The 16,761-nt window shown below is 50.4% G+C and overlaps 1 protein-coding gene across 2 annotated transcripts in view; it reads right to left on the bottom strand.

The window, feature by feature from the left end:
* NDST1 (N-deacetylase and N-sulfotransferase 1) overlaps positions 1 to 13,305 on the bottom strand; it is a 95,116-nt gene extending 81,811 nt beyond the window's left edge. Inside the window, exons 1-3 of one of the 2 annotated variants that reach the window (XM_020885135.2) lie at positions 13,146 to 13,305; positions 6,241 to 12,173; positions 5,315 to 5,373 (exon numbers count right to left, since the gene is read on the bottom strand). The gene's annotated coding sequence lies outside the window, so the exon portion shown is untranslated. Of the gene's footprint in view, positions 1 to 5,314; positions 5,374 to 5,807; positions 5,941 to 6,240; positions 12,174 to 13,145 lie in introns of those variants that run through there. The other variant, XM_070465645.1, reaches the window with a different exon arrangement.
* Positions 13,306 to 16,761: the final 3,456 nt, after the last annotated feature.

Here is a 16,761-nt window from a genome sequence, read left to right as displayed (position 1 = left end):
CACTCAACAGGGCCACCAAGGAGGAGGCTGGGACTACAAAACGTGAGCATCTTAACCATGGAAGAAGAGAACAGGTTTCCCTGGTGGCTCAGTGATAAAGAACCCACCTGCCAATGCAGGAGACACAGGTTCGATCCCCTGAGAAGATCCCATATGTCACAGAGCAACTAAAGCCCATGCTCCACAACTACTGAGCCCGGGAACTGCAATCACGGAGTCCCCAAGATGCAACCACGGAGGCCCTGTGCCTGTGCGCCACGACGAGAGAAGCCATCGCAATGAGAAGTCTACACACGACAGCCAGAGAGTAGCCCCCACTCTCCGTAACTGGAGGAAAGCCTGTGCAGCACTGAAGACCCAGGACAGTCAAAAACAAATCAAATTAGTTAAAAAAAGGAAAATCAGATGTAACCAAGAGAATGAGACCCTGCCAGGCTTCCAGGATGAGACGGGCAGCTGCCATGCCTCTCTCTCTAGTCAGTTTCCTCAACCACACAAGCTTCAAGTCATTAGACAGAAAGCTTAGAAATCCCAGAGTCTTCCCTTCATCTCGAGAGACAGAGATCACCTCCTAAACAACAATTGTGATAACCATTGTAATCTCTGAACAGCTCCCACTTACTGGGCTCTGACACTGGGTCAGGCACAGATCTGCTCCATCTCCCTGCAAAACAGGACTACTACTATCCTCATTCTGCAGTTGAGGAAAACCATGCCCAGAGAGATTTAGGTAATGTGATCTAGATCCCACAGCTAACGATGACAGAGTTGGGACGTGAACCTGGGACTTCTGACTCCACTATGCAAAGCCACCCAAATCCAGTGGGGCAGAAACAGGCTGCCTGCAGCCACTGCCTCCAGAGCATGGAGCCTGGAGATGAGACATGTCCTTAAGGAGCCAGAATTCAAAACCAGGTGTACGAAGGTCCCCGTAGAGGCCCAGTAACAGACTGTGCATGGAAAGCAGGGGGCAGGCAGTACTAGCTCTGCGGATTTAGAAAGAGGTCATGCTGGAGCTGGGTACTGGCTGCGGAGGGACTCTGGGGTGGGTGGGCGGAAGGGACTGGGGTGCAGCATCCTCTCTGTGAGCAGAGATGTGGAGAGAGGAAGGGACTGGGCACACACAGGGAGAAAAGGGGACAGTTTCTTTGTGAGGGTCAAGGGGGACTGGAAGATAGGGCACTGTGGTCACATAGCAAGCCACCCACCTCCATGCCTGGCCCTCAAGTAAGTGTTCATTTGCAGTGCACATTTAAAATTAGACTAATCCAATCTGTATGAACAGATAAAACAAGCAGGAATAAAAAGGTCCAGGAGGCAACTGGACACAAACTTTTCTTCATCGAGATAAGAGCGTTAGGCTGTGTGTGTGTATACGCTTAGTCATGTCAGCCTCTTTTGTGACCCCATGGACTGCAGCCCACCAGGCTCCTCTGTCCATGGGATTCTCCAGGCAAGAATACTGGAGTGAATTGCCATGCCCTCCTCCAGGGGATCTTCCCGACCCAGGGACCGAACCCAAATCTCTGCATCTCCTGCATTACAAACAGATTCTTTACCACTGAGCCATTGAGGACCTCTGTAATTCCTTTGGTGACAGACTGACTTTAGCCCCAACACCACACAGTCCAAGACACCCCCATCCACCTTCTTCCAAGCTCTCAACCTCCAAGCTGAAGCTGACAGAGCTTTGTGACAGCCCCACAGGCAGAAGAAAGTACCCTGGCTGGTAAGCCCTGAGATTGGAAGACTCTAACCTCTAATGAGGGGAAGGAGGCAGATACCCCTGGCCCCCCACACACACATCCCACCCCATCCACTCCTCACTTTCAAACCAACCCCTGACTGAGTCAGCCTGATTCATGATTCAGCCTTATTTCCTCATGTTTGAGGAAAGACAGACTGAACCCATTTCACAGGCTGAGAAAGGAAGGCAGAAGGTTCCAGGCCTATGTGAAACCACAGGCCCTGGCAATTCAGGCTTTGGTGGCTGATCTAGAAATCCTGAGGTGCCTCTGAAAGGGCAGCTGGGCTGAGGGTTTCCGTGGGGCATGGGCTCTCCCAGGCAGAGCGCCGCAGAGGAACTTCTGGAAACGCACAGGAAGGGGCAGTTCTGAAAAGCGATGAGAAAAATGAAGTGGAAATGGGTCAAGCACACCCTAAACGCTGAGATTCTCGGGTGCAAAGGGAACTGAAAGAAGTCACCCAGGCCTAACCGTGCTGGCACATGCTTTCTGCACCCTCTCCAGGTCCTCTGCGTGCTGTCAGCAATGGGACCTTGCTGCCTCCCCAGGCAGTTTATGCCCGTTAGCTTCACTGTCACCCTTGGGGCTGTCTCTGCCCTTGAGAGCCACACAGGACAAGATTATGCCCTCTGCCCAGAGACAGCCCTGTAGGGAACCGAAAGCAGTGACACGGCCACTTATGGGTCCTTCCCCAAACCTGAGGCCACCTGTGATGACCCCATCCTCAAGGCACCTACAAAGTCCTGTAGCCTCCCCCCTCCTTCCCTCTCAGTCCGTCCTGTGGCCTGAGTCAGACTTCGGTCAACTTTCTGCTGGACCACAATTAGCATCATCTCTGAGCTGGTCTCAACCCTGCCAGTCTTGCCACCATCTCCAGCCAAATGACCCCCAAGAGAAGCAGCACAAGAGGGCAGAAACAGTTTAAGCCTGGGCTCAAACACAGGTCTGTAAGTGACTCAACCCCTCTGAGCCTCCATTTCCTCATCTGAAGATGGGGTGGGGTTGGGGGTGAGCAGCAAGCAGCTACTTTGCAGGGGTATTGTGAGATTTCAATGGAGCGTCTGTAAGGAGCCTGGCACAAGACACAGTAACAGGCACCAACTCAATGAGCTGCTTACAAACCTCTGTCCTCTCCACCAGCCACAGAATAAAATCCAAACTCCTGAGCAGGATACTGCAAGCTCCCCATGACCTGATCTTGCCTCCCACTGCCCCCCTTCCCACTGCCTGCACCCTCACAAGCACTTCCTCCCCCAGGAAGCCCTGTCGACATTAATAACCAGAAGAGCTTTTCCCCTCCACTGACCTTCCAAAGCCCATCTATCACTGATCACATCCTGCCTCTTCGCCATCACTTGATCCTTGCCTTCCCTCCCCCATCAGATTAGCAGACTCTCCAGTCAGAAAGCAGCAGCACCTCACCCCATTTCATTTCCCAGTCACCCACGTCCACAGACATTTTCCATACATATTTAACAAATTACCCGAACGTTCCATTTCAAATAAAGAATGTCCAAGTTCTCCAAACAGTCCAGATATTTCAAGCTATATCCTAAACCAAATTCCAAACAAGCAGAAGTCTGCCCAGTCTCCAGGGACTTACAGGCCTGTTTTTGACCTCAAAGTTTGGAAGACGGGTCACGCAGGTCCAAAGCCCAGGGCAGAGAACGCTCTAAACTGTGAAAACCAGAGTCCATTCCTAAGTGTCTCACATGCAGGGTTTCTCAGTTGGCCCCTAGGTCAATCCCCAGCTTATGATTTCATACCTTTAACCACATCCTCAATTTGTGATTGTAAAACTGTCTTTGCATACCCCTGTGACCGGAGATTCACTATCCATCTTTTCATTCTTGCTGCTTCTCTTCCCTTCACCTGTTGATTCTTGCTCTGATCATGACGACAAGGAGAGTCTGACCACATGCCAAGGGTCATTACCATCCCTTAGGACTCTCTTCAATCCCCCACATTTCTGACTACTTAGCTAAGTAGTCGAATTTCCCCTCTTGTTCCTACAAACTGGCAATGAACTGTCAGTCCAAGAGAACCCCCTACTCTCAGGGTCCAGGAAAACCCTATGGACACTGCAAATCCCAGACTCAGTGCTGAAACAGCCCTTGGAGCAGTTCAAACAGTAATGCACAAACTTTCCTCTCCCCAAAACTTTATTATCTACGCCCACTCTATTGTTTTAATATGTCATTTAGTAACCAGCAATTTGTTTTCTATTTTTAAATAAATTACTCAAGGTCCCTACTCAGAGCCTGATCCATAGTCATGGACTGGTACCGCCACCAGAAGACTGGGCTAGTACAGAGCACTTTTGTGAGTGAACGTCTAGGCCACCCCACATTCATTTCTGGGCTATTTACTGAGGGCCTACAGTGTCCCCTAGGCTCAGAAACCCATGCATTTTCCATGAGGATTCTGCAATTGAGACACAGGCTCAAAGTCCACCCTTCACGACTATCCTCAAGGACGCTTGGGGTTGGGGCACCAAAGCAGCCCATTACTTTTGCAATGAGGACCCTGCCAATGAGTCACACTGAAGGACACCTGGAATATAAGTCCCTTGGCCATAGATCTCTCATCATCCCAAGGGCTCCGCTCCTGGCCCTATCTCTGCACCCTGCTGATGTGAAAGTGACCCGGTCCGAATGGAGTTGGAAAGTTCTTCAGTTCCCTGGGTGCTGGGAAGAGACAGCCGCCAGCTGTCCCCAGCCAGAGCCAGGCAGAGCACCACCCGCTCGACGAGCGAGTTGCTGCCATGGTCCCCCCAGCCAGCAGCAGAACTTGGACCACTATCCAGCGCCAGGCCCAGGCTCCAGCTGCCCACAATAATAAGAACCAAGGCACAAGATCTCAACCCACACGAGACTGGGCAGAAGGAGCAACACCTGGCGGTAAGGGAAAGGCCAAGGATGTCCTGATAATTTCAAAGGAAAATGAGATGGGTCACAGTAGGATCTTATAGAGCCCTGCAGTTGAGACTCAGGCTGGGGGAGGGGAGTCAAATCCAAGCTCCACCGCTTCTCACCTGTGTAACCTCCCCGATTTCTGTGCCTCAGTTTGCACCTCTGTAAAATGTTGCTGATAGTCACATGGTAGAATTAAATGAGATGAAGTACAGAAGGCAATTAGCCCAGGCCCTGGCGTATAGTACACATAGGACAAATACTTGTTGAATATAAGCATGCTCCTGTTTACTAAGGTACCATAGGTTCTCATTTCATTCTTATTCTTGCCCATTCTTACACTTTGCCCATTTTACAGGTAAGAAAATTGAGGCTAGGGGAAGATAAGGAACCAGCCCAAGGTTACAGAGCTGGGAAGTGACAGGCCCCCAGGTCAATCTGAACCTCAAACCATGGAAAATAATGCCCAGGCCATTCCAAATGCTCTGGGCGGGTGGGTACAGCACCGGGGTGTGATGGTGGGGCTCTGTATCCCCTGGGCTTGACATGGCTCCTCGCTGACCCACCGGGCCTGAGTCTGGGAAAGAGCCAGGAGGCCAGTTCCCAATTTCCCAGTTTGTCCCAAAGCCCTTGCGTCCACGTACGCCCCCTTCTTACCTCGTCCCAGGTTGTTAAAGGGCAGCGTTCAAAGCGGGGGTGTCCTTGCTCCCGAGAACCTGAGGGAGGAGGGGAGTTAAGAGACCAGGCGGATCACAACCCAGGGAAAACCGGTCCGGCTGCCTTACCCTTCCCGAAGCGGGGACCCGGCCTCTAACCCCCTCCCTCGCCAGACAAAAGTTTCCCCTGTTCGGGAGTGGGGAGGGGGAGGGGGCATTCCTCGTGAGTGACATTATCCATGACCTACAGCTGCCGCGCTGCCCTCGCCCGCACCCCGGCCTGCCCCCGGCCCCCGCGCGGTCCCCCACCCCTTTGTCCTCCCACCCCCGCGCGCGGGGCCCCGCGGACGCTGCGAGCCCGGCCGGCGCCCGCCCGCACCAAACTTGAGCCGGCAGCCACTCGGGCCCCGCGCGGCCTGCACGCCCGGCTCGACTCGGGCCCCGCCGGCTCGGCGACAGGGGACTGGCCAGCCGCGGCCCTCCCAGCCTCTTACCTGCCTCAGCTAGGGCGCCACCCGGGGGAGGGGGCGCTCCCGGCGAGCCGCCGGACGCCTGGGTCCCCCGGGCCGAGCGCGCGCCGCGGGGCACTGGCCCGGGCCGGGGTTAACCCCTTCGCGGCCGCCTCCCGCCGCTCCCACCCCCGCTCCACGCCGCCGCCGCCGCCCCGCCTTCCGCAGGCTCTCCACCCCCAGGCCCTCCCGCGGTGCCCAGCCCCCAGTCCCGGCCCCCGGCACTGCGCTGGAGCACCGCTCAGCCTCCCCCCTCATCCCGCGGTGGGAGGTGGGGGGGTCTCCCTGGAGACTGGAAGTTGGGGCGCGCCACCTCGCCCCCGCGCGGGCCCGCGGAGCACCGAGAGGTGAACCCGCACGCTAAGGGACCCCCCCGCCCCGCCTGCCTCCCCTTACACCCTCTGGCCCCGGCGCCTACCTCCCCGAATCTCGGCGGCGGAGGCGGGTTTCGATCCCGTGATGGAGAGTGGGTGCTGGCCAGAGATCGGCGCCGGAGGCCCGAACGGCCGGCGGGCGTGCGGCGAGCACCCCGGGGCGGGGGCCGGGGCGGGACTGGGCGCTGCTATCGGGGCTGGATTTCTCGGCTTCCACCCGGATTCTCCCTCGGCTCTGCCGGCCGATTCGGTGCTGCTCGGCGACCACGTGACGCGGGCTGCCTTTGACCCCAGTCTCGGAGCGGGTAGGGGGCGGGGGCGGGAGGGGGTGTCAGATGCGGGACCCACGAGGGCCCGAGGCGGCTGCCGGGAGTCCCGGAGGCGGTGGCCTCGACGAAATAAAGCCCGAGTGAAGCCAACAAGTTATTCGGGGTCAAGGAGGGAACAGCACTGGGGGGTCGGAGAGGCTGCAGAGAGCGAGGGAGACAAAGACCCGCGCCTGCCGTGCTTCCAAGGGCCCTGGGAGCGGCCCGGCGGGCCGAGGGCGCCTCGTGGCCCTGCCGCCACTAGGCTGGTGACAGCCCTCCAGGGCCTCCTCTGATGGCTCCGCTCTGCTAGAGTGACTCCTCCTGCCTGCGCAGTTCTTCCCTGCACCCTCTACCCTTTTGCCCTTACTCTCGAAAACGCCTTTATTCCCTTTATCGTGATTATCTTGTTCATTTACTGGTTTCATTGTTTACTAGAATGGCATCTTCCCCCAACAAGTTGTTCCCAGCTGAATTCCCAGAGCCTGGCACGTAACAGGCAGATGAAGAGATGGATGATGACATTGTGCAAATCTCTTCTCCCACTGAGCCTCAGTTTCCCACCTCCAGTGTTATTTCAAGGATCTCAAGGACCCTGCAAATTAGGCAGGATTACAGTGGTCATCCTCATTAAACAGATGAGAACCATGAGGCCCAGAAAGACAAAATGATTTCTGGGAGTCTCTTAAGTGGCTGAGAGCCGGAGCGTGCACACAGACGTGTTTGTTCCAGGTGGGGCTTTTTGCCATCCATGAGCCTGTCTGTAAGATGAAGGGCTGGGTCATCAGTTGATTGGTTGATTAGGAGCCATAAGGGGCTTGTTTAATGATGTAGATCACCAGGCCCCTACCCTATCCTACAGGTCTGACTCATGGGCCTGGAGTGAGACTAGAGCAAATTTGGAAAGCAATAGATCCGTGGTTTCCTAAGGGCCTTCAGAGGCTCAAGATTACCTCACTGTAGGAGCAAAGCTTAAGAAAAAAAAATGTGGAACTATCACATGATCCAGCCATTCTACTACTGGGCATATACCCTGAGAAAACCATACCTGAAAAAGACACATGCACCCCATTATTCGTTGCAACACTTTTTACAGTAGCTAGGACATTGGAAAAGACCCTGATGCTGGGAGGGATTGGGGGCAGGAAGAGAAGGGGATGACAGAGGATGAGATGGCTGGATGGCATCACCGACTGGATGGACATGAGTTTGAGTAAACTCTGGGAGTTGGTGATGGACAGGGAGGCCTGGCGTGCTGCAATTCATGGGGTCGCAAAGAGTCGGACACGACTGAGCGACTGAGCTGAACTGAACTGAGGACATGGAAGCAGCCTAGATGTCCACTGACAGATGAATGGATACAGAAGCTGTGGTACATACACACAATGGAATGTTACTCAGCTTTAAAAAAGAATGCATTTGAGTCAGTACTAATGAGGTGGATGAACCTAGAGTCTATTTTACAGAGTGAAGTAAGTCAGAAAGAGAAAGACAAATACTGTATATTAACACGTGTATGAAATCTAGAAAGACGGTACTGATGAACCTATTTGCAGGGCAGCAATGGAAACACAAATACAGAAAACAGACTTGTGGACATGGTGTGGGAGGGACAGGGTGGGAAGAATTGAGAGAGAAGCATGGAAACATATACATTACCATATGTAAAACAGATAGACAGAATTTGCTCTGTGGCACAAGGAGCTCAACCCAGTGCTCTGTGACAACCTAGAGAGGTGGGATGGGGTAGAAGATGGGAAGGAGGTTCAGGAGGGAGGGGGCAAATGTATAACTGTGGCTGATTCATGTTGATGTGTGGCAGAAACCAGCACAAAACTATAAAGTGAATATCTTGCAATAAAACAAAAAATACAAGTGAAAAAGAAAAAGAGCAACCAAAGCAAAGCCAGGAGAAGTAGAAAAGTCAAGCTGGACACTTAAGAGTAAGACAGACTCACCCCAGTTTCCCTAAAGAGTAACCTCCCTGTGCTGGTGTTGGGGGGAGGGGGGCTGAGAGGGAGGAGGGATTTCAGCCAGCCCACTCATGTCTCAGAGAGGGAAAGACTCAAAGGCCTAAGCAAGGTATGCTGCTAGGGGATGGGACCAGGCTCAAGACCAGTCATGTCCATGTGACAGCTTTAGATGGATCACAGTCAGTAGGACTTAGCCTAGGGTTGGTGACCACAGGCCCAAACTGCAGGCCTTATTCAAAGACAGGCTTGTGACTTCCTAGGGCATACTCCAGCCATGCCATCAGTTTAGCCAGGGAAGTCAGCATCCACCAGCAAATTCTCTTTTATAATCCATGTTCCTGCAGTCAAAGTCCCTGAATACTGCTTGGGTCTTGGGCAGGTAAACAAGCTCCAGAATCTTACGCTCAAATCTGCTTTAGAAGACCATTTTCATCCACATGAGGTCCTGCAGGCGTCTTCCCTGTGTCAGGCCCTGTGTTCTTGGTAACAGATTCAGGGTTGAAAGGACACAGATCTGCACTCTCAAGAAGTGTCCGGGTGTGTTTAGAGATGATCTGCATGTCTTTCTCTGTGTCCAGAGGCTTCCTGAGTTGAGGGCCCAAGGCCCTCCAGCTCACTGTCACCCAGAAAGCCTGCAAAAAGGCCCTACCCAGGGAATCGGCCTCCCTGGGTCTAGGGTCTGGGTGGAACTGAGAACTCACATTTCTAACCCATACCCTGGGAGGTTCTGAGGGACACTGTCAAGATACCCTGCTCCTCCATCCCCTCAGACCTAGGGCAAGTGCTGTGGCACACAGTAAGAGGGGAGCAGAACAAGGGACTCTGAGGAGGAAGCAGCCTCTGAGCAGGATCCAGAGAAACTGGAAGGAATTGGTTTTAGGAGACGGACATTCCCAGTATAAGGAACAACCTGTTATAGGCCACATGGAAAGCATTCAGGAAAAGTTGAGTGCTGCATGGACAAGGGCAAGGGGAAGGGGGAGGAAACAGGAAGGAAGGAATGAGCAAGAAAGCTGGAGAGGTGGATTGGGAGCGGTTTATGGGTGACCTGCTATGAGGGGTCCAATGGAAGGGATGTTATCCTGAGGGCCAGCTGGAGTGAGAAGGCTGTAAGCAGGTGACGGAGGTGATAAGAGACATGCTACGGGAGGCCAGTCAGGTCACACAGCTATCCTCCTGCCCGAGCTGAGCGAGGGCCACATCTCATCAATGGAGCTGGGGGGCTGGGGGCAGGGAGGCTGTGAGCCAGGATAACTCCCCATCCCTGACAGTTCTTCCAACTCTTCTCAAGTCCTCAGAGTTACTGTTCACCAAGTTGGGCCCAAGGCCCTCCTGCTTAGTGTCACCCAGAAAGCCTACAAAAAGGCCACGCTCAGACCCCACCCAGGGAACTGGCCTCCCTGGGTCTAGGGTCTAGGTGGAGCTGAGGATTCCCATTTCTGACCATACCCTGGGGGGTTCTGAGGAGGACTGTCGAGATGCCCTGCTCCTCCATCCCCTCAGGACCCACCCACATCTCCTGGAGCTTTGGGGACCTTCTTTGTTCTGATAACCGCCACTGCCCACACCCTCTCCTCAGTCCAACAATCCCCCTCACTGACCACTCGACATGCTCTTCGGTTGTCCCAAGGTCCCCTTTATCCAACGCCATAAATCAAAGGCTGAACTCCCAAACCTGCATCTGCTCAAACCTGCTTCTCCCCCTCCTCCATGGACATGTCCACTTCACATATCCAGTCCAGAAATCTGACACAAGCCCCTTCTCCCCGCATCCCATCCATGAGCCTGTTCCGCTGGTTCTGCCTCTGGTTGTTTTTCTCTAACCCAATCCCATCCCGTCCTCTTCATCACTACCACACTAGTCCAAGTCACCATGTTGTCTGCCTTGGCCCATGTTAACAGCTCCCCCGCCCCCACTTTGCCTCCTCTAATGTAACCTCACCATGTTCATTTTACTTAAAGCCATCAATGGCTTCCCATTGCTCTCACAATAAATTCCCCAACTTGTTGTCTAGGCTTATCTCTTGTCCTAAATGATATGCCTGGCCTTCCCCTTTACCTAATTCCTTGTTAAGTGTGTAGACTAACTGGGTTTGAATTCTGGCTCTACAAGCTGTGTGACCATGGGCCAGTTTTTCAAACTTTCTGTGTTCATCTCTAAAATGAGATAATGGTAGTCTGCACTTCATAGGGCCATTGTGAGCATTAAATGAGTTAAACATGTAAAGAAGCCCCAAGAATGGTGCTTGTCACATGAAATTATTGTTTAGTCCCTAAGTCATGTCCGACTTCTTTTGCAACCCCATGGACTATAACCCACCAGGATCCTCTGTCCAGGGGATTTCTCAGGCAAGAATATTGGAGTGGGTTGCCATTCCTTTCTCCAGGGGGTCTTCCTGACCCAGGGATCGAACCTATGTCTCCTGCATTGGCAGGTAAATTCTTTATTACTGAAGCACCAGGGATGCCCCTGTCACATAATAAGTTCTATTAAACCAGTCCATCCTAAAGGAAATCAGTCCTGGGTGTTCATTGGAAGGACTGATGTTGAAGTTGAAACTCCAATATTTTGGCCACCTGATGCAAAGAGCTGACTCATTTGAAAAGACCCTGATGCTGGGAAAGATTAGGGCAGGAGGAGAAGGGGACGACAGAGGATGATGGTTGGATGGCATCACCGACTCAATGGACTTGAGTTTGGGTAAACTCTGGGGGTTGGTAATGGACAGGGAAGCCTGGCGTGCTGCGATTCATGGGGTCGCAAAGAGTTGGACATGACTGAGCTACTGAACTGAACTGAACTGAAAATGTTAGCTAAATGGTTAGTTTTTGTCTGGGGGGCATCAGGTTAAATCTCACTTCCTTCTGAGGCTCTCCCTGTGCCCCTAACCGAGACCACTTCCAGGTCTACATGTCACAGTCCCTCTTCACCACCCTTGTCGTTACCTGTGGGCTGGCTCTCTCTAGAGTGCAAGCTGTGCGGGCACAGGCCCACGTCCGTCTCAGACCCAACTGAGCTCAGGACCCCCACACAGTGCTAGGCACAGTGCAGGCCAGCAACCAGCACATATTTGCTAACTAAACAAAATAAAAGTCAATAGAGGCATCACAAAACAAGAACAGTGTCTGCCTGCAGAGTGCCCGTTCACAGCAGTTTGTACATTTTTTTCATTTGACATTGATTAGTACCTCTCCTAGAGTTTTCCTCACATCATCCTGGTTGGGGAGGGGAAGTAGAGGGACACAGAGATGAACAAGACAGATGTGGCCCGTGTCCTCAAGGAATGTACAGTCCACTGCAGAGACAAACATGTAAATGCATCACAAGATAGGAAGCATTGTAACTGTGTTGTAGTGGCCTGTAACAATTCTATTTCCCAGGAGATCTTTGAAACATGAAAGCGAAAAGTAACTAAAAATAAACACTGTTGCCTACTTTATCTCCACCCCCAGTTTCTAATAAGGTTTTCTGTAGAACAGAAAGGGTAGGTCCTGTCCCAAGGGCACTAAGGTCACCCCATCTTTCTCTGCCTGGAGACCTCCTATTCAGACATCAAGACCCCATTTAAGCAGCACCTCCTTCAGGAAGTCTTCCTGCTCCTGCCAGGGCTCTCTGGGACTTAGTCACAGCTCTAGTGATTTTCTGGGATGATGATGGGATTTGTCACGGAGAATCCAAATTTCATGTCATTTGCTTCTCTAAAAAAGTAAAAGGTAATTCAATGAATGTGTAACTACGTGTGATTTCATGTTGGACTTCAGTGGAGGCAGAAAATAGCCTCTGTCTGACCATGTGACCTGATTTGTGGTTTGGAGAACATGGTCACCGTAATTACAGCATTGACCACATGCTGTAAGAGTTTCCTGTCTTTCTCTCTCTCTCTCCTACACAGACACACACTTCTTCAAGTACAGGGACTATTTGCTTTCTGTTAAACAAATGAAGGAAAAAATCTGTGAAATGGGTGGGTTATCAGATGGAAAATGGATATAAACTGTCCTGGAATGCAACAAAAGATGGTCAGAGGTGGGAGACGGGAGCAATTAACAGCACTTAATCATTTACTCTCGTGCATGCTACCTCCTTTCCATTTGTTATTGAGCAGCCCAGAAAGCTGTAGCTCAAAGAGGTCAAACAACTGTCCCATGGTCTCCCAGACAGGAGTGGCAGAGGAGTTTTCAAATCCAGGTCCACCCAACCCAAAGGCTGCATTCTTACCACTTACCCCACCCCTCCGTGCCCAGGGGCAATGAGTCCCCAAACTGCAGGACCACCTGCGTTCCGTGGCCTACTTCCTCACTTCCACCGGGTTCTCCCAACCCTTCCCTGTTGCACCCCCACTTTCATCTACGCTGCTGCTGATGAAGAGCACCTGTAGCTGGTTTCCAAAGCAGTCCTGACCCTGGGGCCAGGCTTCCTGTTTCAGGCAGAGCCCACCCAAGGATGTGTGTCCCGCCTTCCTCAGCCCATCCTTCACTCCCAGGAGCTGCCTGGGCCAAGGACTCGGCTAGCACAATCTTTTGCAGGTGCAGCACTTTCCCCGTGTTTTCTAAAGCCTTTTCCCATTCTGTAAACCAGTTTCTGGTGACTCCACAGTAGTCCTGAGAGTTTTTCACAGTGGAGGACATTTCACCCTATTTTAAAGATGAGAAAATGGAGGTTTGGCCAACCTGTGGGAGATCCCCTCGGCTGTTCAAAGAGCTGAGCTGCAGCTGAACGGGATTTCAGGCCACCGGCCTTCCAAGTCCTTAGAGGGTTCAACTTGACCAAGAGAACAGGGATGGAGGGTGAAAGATCTTCAGAATCTTCACACAGAGAAGATAATGGCTTCTGCAAACAAATGTAAATCGGTTAATTTCCCTTTTTTACTGTGTTCATTGTGATGCACCAATTACAACCTGGCAAAAGAAAAACACTCACAAGCACTTGTGGTCTCTAAACTGCAATAAATTGGTAAATAAATTGGTAACTGCAATAGGCTCAAAGTCCTCTGAGGGTGAGGAAGGGCCCAGTTCCAGCCTGCCAATCTGGGGGCAGAAGCCAAGGATCACAAGCAATCTGTTCTTTTGCCAGTCTCTCCAGAGAGGCTCTGTACTGGTCTTGCCTTCACCCCCAGGCCATTTCTCAACCACTCCTCCACTATCTGGCTTCCACATTCTTCAGTTCTCTTCATTTGATACCCAGGTGCTAAATACATTTTTTTAATTGAAGTAAAGTTGATTTACAATATTGTGTTAGTTTCAGATGTACAGAAAGTAATTGTTATATATATTCCCTCAGATTATATTCCATTGTAGGTTATTGAATATGATTCCCTGAGCTGTAAACTGTTATTGCTACATATATTTTTCAATTTTTTTCAAAATTCTCCAAGCCAGACTTCAACAATACATGAACTGAGAACTTCCAGATGTTCAAACTGGATTTAGAAAAGGCAGAGGAACCAGAGATCAAATTGTCAACATCTGTTGGATCATAGAAAAAGCAAGAGAGTTCCAGGAAAACTTCTGCTTTCCTGACTACACCAAAGCCTTTGACTGTGTGGATCACAACAAACTGTGGAAAATTCTTCAAGAGATGGGAATACCAGACCACCTTACCTGCCTCCTGAGAAACCTGTATACAGGTCAAGAAGCAACAGTAAGAAATGGACATGGAACAACAGACTGGTTCCAAAGTGGGAAAGGAGTACATCAAGGCTGTATACTGTCACCCTGCTTATTTAACTTATATGCAGAGCACATCATGCGAAATGCCGGGCTGGAGGAAGCACAAGCTGGAATCAAGATTGTCGGGAGAAATATCAATAACCTCAGATATGTAGATGACACCACCCTTATGGCAGAAAGAGAGGAAGAACTAAAGAGTCTCTTGATGAAAGTAAAAGAGGAGAGTGAAAAAGCTGGCTTAAAACTCAACATTCAAAAAACGAAGATTATGGCATCCGGTCCCGTTACTTCATGGCAAACAGATGGGAAAAGAATGGAAACAGTGATAGATTTTATATTTTGGGGCTCTAAAATCACTGCAGATAGTGATTGCAGCCACAAAATTAAAAGACATTTGCTCCTTGGAAGAAAAGTTATGCCAAACCTAGACAGCATATTAAAAAGCAGAGACATTACTTTGCCAACAAAGGTCAGTCTAGTCAAAGCTATGGTTTTTCCAGTAGTCATGTATGGATGTGAGAGTTGTACCATAAAGAAGGCTGAGCACCAAAGAATTGATGCTTTTGAACTGTGGTGTTGGAGAAGACTCTTGAGAGTCCCTTGGACAGCAAGGAGATCAAACCAGTCAACCCTAAAGGAAATCAGTCCTGAATATTCACTGGAAGGACATATGCTGAAGCTGAAGCTTAAATACTTTGGCCACCTGATGAGAAGAGCTGACTCCTTAGAAAAGACCAGGATGTTGGGAAAGACTGAAGGCAGGAGGAGAAGGGGATGATAAGAGGATGAGATGATTGGATGGCATCACTGACTCAATGGACATGAGTTTGAGCAAGCTACAGGAGATGGTGAAGGACAGGGAAGCCTGGCATGCTGCAGTTCATGGGGTCGCAAAGAGTCGGACACCACTGAGCAACTGAACAACATGTATTTTATGTATAGTAGTGTCTATCTGTTAATCCTATACTCCTAATTTATTCCTCCCCCACCTTACTTTTTGGTAACCATAAATTTGTTTTCTACATCTGTGAGTCTGTTTCTGTTTTTTTTTTTTATTTAGATTTATTTGTATTATTTTTTTAGATTTCACATATAAATGACAACATGTGGCATTTGTCTTTCTCTTTCTGACTTCACTTCGTAGGACAATCTTTAGGTCCATCCATGTTGCTGTAAATAGCATTATTTCATTCTTTTTTTATGGATGAGTAATAGTCAACAGTTCATATATACCACATTTTCTTTATCCAGACATCTGCTGATGGACACATGCTGCTTTCATATCTTGGCTATTGTAAATAGTGCTGCTATGAACACTGGTATGCATGTATCTTTTTTAGTTTACAGTTTTCATTTTTTTCCAGATGTACACCTAGGAGTGAGATCACTGGATCATATGGAAACTTTATTTTTAGTTTTTTAAGGAACATCTATACTGTTTCCCATGTGGTGTGTGTATTAGTTGCTCTGTCGTATCTGATTGTTTTTGACTCTATGGACTGTAACCCACCAGGCTCCTCTGTCCATGGAGCTCTCCACGCAAGAATACTGGAGTGGGTAGCCATTTCCTTCTCCAGGAGATCTTCCTGACCCAGGGATCAAAACAGGATCTCCCTCACTGAGAGAAGATTCTTTGCCATCTGAACCACCTGAGAAGTTTTCCATAGTAGTTTCACCAATTTACATTCCCAACAACAGTGTAGGAAGGTTCCCTTTTCTCCACACCCTCTCCAGAATTTATTATTCATAGAGTTTTTGATGATGGCCATTCTGACCAATGTGAGGTGATACCTCATTGTGGTTTTGATTTCCATTTCTCTAAAAATTAGTGACACTGAGCATCTTTTCATGTGCCTATTGGTCATGTGTATATCATCTTTGGAGAAAGAAATGTCTATTTAGGTCTTTTGTCCATCTTTTAATCGGATTGTTTGTTTTTTGATATTGAGCTATATGAGCTTAAACATAAATACTCTTAATATGACTCAATAAAAAGATTACATTCATCAAAGGGGAGAGGGCATTTCTCCTCAAGATTCCCAATTATTCTCATCAGTTCATTCTCACCACTCCCATGGGGTGGGCACCACAACTCCCAGTTAAAGAAACTGTGTCTCAGGGTCCTGGGGGCTCCACCAAATGAAGCAGGGAGGACAGGCCAAGTCACCTGGTCGGGAGGTTGCCTCCAGTTCTCCTGGGTCCTCAGCCCCCACCACAGGCACACATACACACCCCTACCCCCCCCCACCCCCATTTGTTTGCATTCTCCTCCTGGGCCATCTTGTCGCCTTAGTTTATGATTCCTGAACTAATGCAATCTGCCTGCTTACAGAAAAGGAGAAACTGAGGCACAGAGAGGAACAGGGGCCTGACTCCATCACCAGCGATGCAGCCAAGCCAGGACACCCAGAGGAGGCGCCTGCCTGTAACTCTCCCACTTGCCTGGCTGTGTGTGCATCAGAAGCTGAGCAGGAGGTGGCACCCAGGGTCAAGTCTAGACACTGTTCCTGGGTCCCGGACTTGTGCCAGCATATAAGGAAGGGAGGGAAAGGCAGTGTTGTTGACCCCAGTGGGAAGTTGGCTCTAAAACTGCCATGGTGACCAGACTGTTGTCTGG

The sequence above is a fragment of the Odocoileus virginianus genome, chromosome 3 (assembly GCF_023699985.2).
Source record: "Odocoileus virginianus isolate 20LAN1187 ecotype Illinois chromosome 3, Ovbor_1.2, whole genome shotgun sequence".
Classification (NCBI taxonomy): Eukaryota; Metazoa; Chordata; class Mammalia; order Artiodactyla; family Cervidae; genus Odocoileus; species Odocoileus virginianus.
Note: the sequence above shows the minus strand (reverse complement) of the source record. Positions and strands in the feature narration are given on the sequence as shown.